We start from the raw sequence: 6,906 nt of genomic DNA on the forward strand, positions 1-6,906 counted from the left end.
TGAGTTAAAATTTACAGATCACATTGAATAAATTAAAATTTTATGAACCACATTACATATTGAACTAAAGTTTGTCGACCATTTGTGTCATTTTCATTTTTGTTTAAAAGACTTTGTAGATTACTTAGAAAAGACAATCTTCTTCTGTTTTATTGGTCTTGAAAGAAGCTTGAAGGAAGGAAATGATGAAGACGCCCCATGTATTGCTTCGCATGAATTCTCGTTATGGCGGCAGAGGAAAACGAAGCCACTAGGAGGTGCGGGACAAGGAAGAGAGTTGATTAGGAGGAGGATGAAGATGGCTGCCGATGGCCACGGCGGGTGGCGGAGGCGCAATTGGCCATCGTGGGTGATATAGCCAATGACGGAGGGGTGCCGTCGGTAGTGGTTCCCTCTCTTGTTCAACATCATAGTTCTCTGTTTCCTTTTTCTTTTTAGTTTCTTAATATTTCTTCAGCTAATAACATGTTTAAGCTTAATTGGGTTAGAAATGAGTATTATCTTTAGATCCACTAAGATTCATATATAGTTGGGCTTTGCCTTGGAAATTATGATCCCACTTTTTTATATTTTAACATTTTCAAACAACCCATATTCGATGCGGTCCATTGAAATTGAGTTAAAACAATGGGTCCTGAACCAATTTTGCCAGCTCTACATATATTAAATAACAACACATGACTCTACACCTTATTACTACTATACGGCATATATGCCTCTCAAATCTTAAAGACACAATCTGACATCACACTTTTTCTTTTCTTCTTCTTTCTCACCACACTCTCACATACATTTGATATATTATTAAGTAAACTTCATACGTATGGTAAATCAAATTCAAACGGTTAAACTTGACGAAATTCAGTATTTATAATGGTGCACATCTTATTTAGTAAAATATATTAAGCCCACGGATAATTCCTTTAACATCCAAAAGAATATCCTTAACACATGCTCGCTTCTTATTAGCACGAGAGACGAGTCCGCTTAGATGACTACACATAGTTTCGCAACCTCACTGGCCAGTAAACTCTTCTGCTTGTTGCACGCACATACGCACATTTTACAGAGAATGCACATTTCAAATAGTTTCTCGTCCAAAAGATGCGTGAACCGACCTCCCCATTAATATATTTTAGGGTGCAATACCAATATGGCTAACCCAAACATGGCACATTTATTAAATGTGTCAAATTGTCTCGACACAAATACGATACACTTAATAAAATGGGTCACACGACACAACTGACATGGCTAACACGATTATCAAGTGGTCATCGTGTTCTTGTATCAACTGAACACAATACTATAACCCATTTATAACTAGAAGTACATAAAACACATTTATACATGAGAGTGCGTGTTAATACTTAAAAATATATATATACTTTTAGGACATTTCAACGAGTCTCCCAATGATATACCATCCGCGAGGGTGGCTCCGCTGGTAGGCTCCAGGACTTCCACGCTGGAGGTTGGAGTTCGAAGCCCCTGCGACGCAAGTTGCAGGGAGGCAGGTGGAGACACTTGGCGGCTTACCCGGGGTGCGTGGGTGGTGGTTTCCTACGTGCCTCCCCAGGGGTTTACTCCTAGCTGTCGGCTGTGCGGGGTTCCCCTGGGTCACAAAAAAATAAAATAAATACTTTTAGGACATTTCAACGAGTCTCCCAATGATATGAGTACAATTTCACTTTATGTTATAGCTCAAGTGTACTGTTTAATTTAATATTATGTTGCTTTTGTATGCACATTTCACATAGTTTCTCATCCAAAAGATGTGTGCACCAACCTCCCCATCAATATATTTTAGGCACTTTCTGTTTTTCACCATAAATAGGCCATCCTAAAGCACATCAACCTCCCACCAAGACACTTTAATTTCATTTCCCTCTTGTGCTTTGGCTATATCACCATGTCCTATGCTTCACAATCTTCACTCATCTCTTCTCTCTCTGTGACCAGTACTGCGAAAGGTTCGACCACCGATTCCAGATTCATAATGCCTCGACCTAACCAGACGCAATCATCGAGCATTGACTAAGAGCAACCTCATCTGGTAAATCCACTGGTCTTAGCATTTTATTTTCACCTTTTCTTTTCCTTTCTTATCTCGTGAGAAAAAAAGAAAAGAAAATCACATACGTAGTGTTTGCCTCACAAGCGTTATTTTGTAGGGCATGCGTGACACCTCTAATGAAAATTGGGATGTCTCCTGGGTCATCAGACACAAAGCTCTAGATAATAGAGAATAAACATAAATTTTTACAAAATCTTTGTACATATAATTACGTATATTATACTAAACCAAAAAATATATAATTACGTATATTATGGCTAGTAATTACCTAAGTTCTTTCTGATCACCTAGCTCCTGCTGTGGACCCAATGGCCTCGTCTAAAGCTGGAAATTCGTGTCTTGTCATGTTAATTGTGTTGTGTTGGCATAGGGTGTAATATCAAATATGGTTAATCCGAACATGACATGTTTATTGAAGGTGTCGAACTGCCTCAACACGAATACAATACACTTATAAAACATGACACAACTGACAAGGCTAGCATGATTATCAAGCGGTCATTGTGTCCTTGTATCGACAAAACATAATACTATAGCTTGTCTACAACGAGAAGTATGTAAAACACATCTATGTACGAGAACATGTGCTAATACTTTTAGAACATTTCAACAAGTTTCGCAGTAATGTGAATATAATTTTACTTTACATTATAGCTAAAATGTACTATTTAATATATCTGTTAATATTATGTTTCTTTTGTACCTTCATATATGTTTTTGATTTACCATTTATTATTTTTGACATGTGGGTTATTTTAAATATTTTTTAAGGAAACAAAATTGTCTAGATGTGACTATGAAACATATCTAAATGCACTATTAAAAAATGACACATTAACACGTAAATTTAAATATGTCAATTCATATTTAAATGGTTTAATGGGTGCACTCTCTTAAGATACAATTTTTGTTTTGCCTTAAATGCATTGACCCAAAAAATGACATGAACCATTTATGTCAAAACCAAATTTATTTATAGTTATGTGTCATGTCATACAACTAGGTCGCGTCAAGAATTGCTAGTTATATTGCAATGTCTTTGGATTCTTCATTGGCCTATAGGGGATAGAAAGGGAAGAAAAATTAAAAATCCAAAATAGCATAACAAGGAAGCTTATTTGCCGATTATAGGCATGAATCTACAATAATAATAAAAACCAACTTATTAACTCCCTGTTAGAGTTGACCATTTGAAACAATTTCTACCTAGACTGGGTTGTAATGTCATATAATATGTACCTATTACATATGAGCATAGTATTCAACCAATATATATATATATATATATATGAGCATGATAAGCTTTACTAGTATAAAATTGACATTAGAAAATCTTAATCATCTCATACTAAATTACCATATAAGACTTCATGAAAAATTATCAGTTAACTATTTCATTAATTGTGCTTTTGTCTTTGCTCTTTGGAACTTTTGCTGATTTTTTTTTTTTTTTTTGCTGTATTTCAATAATATTCTAAAATTACATGAGAAAAAGTATCGCCTATTTAGTTCAGTCCTACTTACTCTCTTTTTTTCTCCATTTTTTGCATTATGACATTGACCTCACTTGTAACTGTTGGAGAAAACTTTCTTATTTGTTTTGAAGCTGACAAAACATTTTTATCAGTCTAGTTTGAAGACCGCCAGACTCAAGATTTAAAGTCTGCCATCATTGACAGTTTTTAGGCCGACGAAGAAGACTTATTCAGAATTGAATATTTCTTTAAGGATTTGATTCGAGCGGCTAAAGAAGTTTTCACGGCTGGAGATAGCATTTCAAGATATATTATTCGTTTTGAAATTAATTTGAGTAATTTGGATCCGCTGATTGGCGAAATATACTTGGAAGGTTCTACTTATGGAAACCTAGATCCTGATTGTATAGGCGAGTAGGATTGGTGGGCTATCATCACATTCCTTAAGTAACTCGAGATCTCCCTAAATTGATTCTGTCCAACAGGTAGATTGGAGGAACTCCTTTGGAAGGTGCCAACAGTTATGAAGGCATGGAGGAGTATATAAGGAAGACGCTCTAGTTATTTGAGTGTGTGCACGATAGAAAAATTCCTAAGTCTAAAGTTCATTGTTCTTTGCCGATTCAATTGTTGAGCGTAAATTTATACTCAAAAGAGAGTTTTGATACTTGTGAGACCTTGAGGAAGTGTAGCAGAGTCTCTACACTGTGTAATCAAGGACGTGATACTGTAACAACTCTTTTGATTCATAGTGAAATCCAGCCGATAGACTGTTAGTGCAGGAGAGTGGACGTAGGCTTGGATTAAGCCGAATCACTATAAACCTTGTGTTCTTATTCTCTTCCTTGAACTCTTTTACTTTGTTCGTAACTTTATTTAATTGTTAGAGTTTGATTTTTTTTACAAAGTCCATTGTCAACCAGACTCAAGTTAAAAGTAAAGTTTTATCCTATATTTTGCAAAATTTATTTTCGCACTTATTTACCCCCCTCTAGGTACTCATATTAGCTTTTTCAATTGGTATTAGAGACTGTGTACTCATTCAAATTGAAGTGTGTTTACTTCAGAGTTAAAGATCAATGGCTAGTATGTTGGCTTCAGGTTCAGTTGAAGGGCAAAGCAACACTAGACCGCCTTATTTTGATGTGAATGAATACAGTATATGGAAAAACAAGATGAATGCATTTCTAAGATCAAAAGATCCTCTAGAATGGTATGTGGTAGACAAAGGAATCATTCCTAAAACTACAATAGTCTCAGAAAGGGGAAAAGAAGTTATAAAGGCTAGCGAGATAATTCAAGAAGAGATAACCAAGAGACAAGTTCTTGATGTAAAAGCAATTTACTCCTTATATTGTGCATTATCTCCTATTGAATATCACGGAATATCTTCTTGTGAAACAGCTAAAAAAGTCTAGGATAGGCTGCACATCACCTATGAAGAAACCGATCGAGTGAAAGAAACCAGAATCAATATTCTACTCGGTTAATATGAAACATTCAAGATGAAGTCAGGAGAATCTATCACTAATATGTTTAGTTGTTTTACAGGAATCATGAATGGTATTGAGTATCAAGGTCAACCAATCTCAGGACCCTTGAAGGTTAATAAACTGCTGCATGGACTTTCCAAAGATTGGAATCACATAAAGACCTCAATAAGACAAACACAAAAGATCATGCCACTCTCCGTTGACGAATTGGTTGACACTCTTCTGTTTTATGAAGTGGAGCAAATCAATGAAGATGAAGATCCCAAAGGTAAAAAATCTATTTCTTTGAAATCTAATGATGATTCTGATGTTACAGATTCTGAAAATGATATGGACGATGAATAGCTTGCTATCATGATAAGAAAGCTCATAAAACTAAACAAAAATGGAAGAAGATTCAATTGAAAGAAACAAAGTTCTCAAAAGTTTCAAAATAAATCAGCTGAGGACGATGAATCCAATAAAGATGTGATTTGTTTTTAATGCAAGAAAAGGGACACATTAGACCCAACTGTCCCTTGTTGAAGAAAAAGAAAGGAAAAGTTGAGAAATACAGAAAGGCACTCAAAGCAGAAACTTGGAGTGATACCGAGTGCGAAGAGAGTAATGATGATTATGCTAATATTTGTTTAATGGCAAAATCAGAATCAGATTCATACTCTGAGATAGATACAGACTCATACTCAGACAGTGAAATCGAGGTAAGTAATTTAAAAATTCCTACTAAAGTCTCTAAATATATAGATGAACTGTGTCTTAGTCTCAAAACCTCTCTCAAGAGGATCTCCAAGCTAAAAAGGGAAAATTATACACTAAAGCAACAGGAGATTGTTTGGAAAAAAAAGTTCGAAAATTTAGATAAAACTTTTATTACTTTGAAAGAAAATGCAGACTCTCTTTCAAAAGAAAATACACTTTTGAAAAATGATATTTCAAGTATTTCAAAAAGGTTTTCTATAGGATCTGAGAAATTGGAAAAGATTCTTTCAACACAAAGACCTTACTTTAACAAATCATGCTTGGGAATGACTTCTGAAACCATTCCTCTAATTGATTTTCCAAAAGTAACAGAAAGAATCAAACAAAGACCTACAAAAGCCTTCTACATAAATCATTTTCAAAAAGTCTTTGTAAAATCTATTGGCCATAGTGCTCTTAAATGTTCTAAGTACAACAGCTCAGAACACTTTGAGAAAGAATGTCCTATAGTTTGGAGACCTATTAAGAAAGATTGGGCAAATATCGTATATTGCACTAACTCCATTGGACCCAATAAAGTGTGGGTACCAAAGAAAGCTTGATTTTTTTTTTTTTTAAATGCGGGTCACTATCAAGAAAAATGTCGAATGGTACTTGAATAGTGGATGCTCAAGACATATGACAGGGATTCAAGTTGTTTCATAAAGTTTATGCAAGTTAATGGTGGAAAAGTTTCTTTTGGTGGAAATAGCAAAGGAAGAATTGTCGGATGCGGAATAGTAAAGATTGGAAGTCTCATAATCAATATCGTCTCCTTAATAGAAGGACTCAATTACAACTTGCTGAGTATCAGCCAATTGTGCGACACAAATTTCAAAATCAATTTTCAAGAAGGAACATGTTTGGGAACCGGTAAAGACTTCTCTCAGACTTTCATGGGGCGAAGACATGGGAACATCTATTTTTGGATATCAAACCAGAAAAATCTCAATGTCTAATTTCAATTCAAGAGGAAACTAATTTCTAGCATCAAAAACTTGGCCACATCAACATGAAGCAAATTACCAAGATCTCTTCAAAGAAACTTGTTCATGGACTACCCAATCTGACATACCAAAAATCTGAATTATGCACACCATGTGTGTTGGGAAAACATGTTAGA

This window comes from Eucalyptus grandis, chromosome 4, assembly GCF_016545825.1.
Source record: "Eucalyptus grandis isolate ANBG69807.140 chromosome 4, ASM1654582v1, whole genome shotgun sequence".
Lineage (NCBI taxonomy): Eukaryota > Viridiplantae > Streptophyta > Magnoliopsida > Myrtales > Myrtaceae > Eucalyptus > Eucalyptus grandis.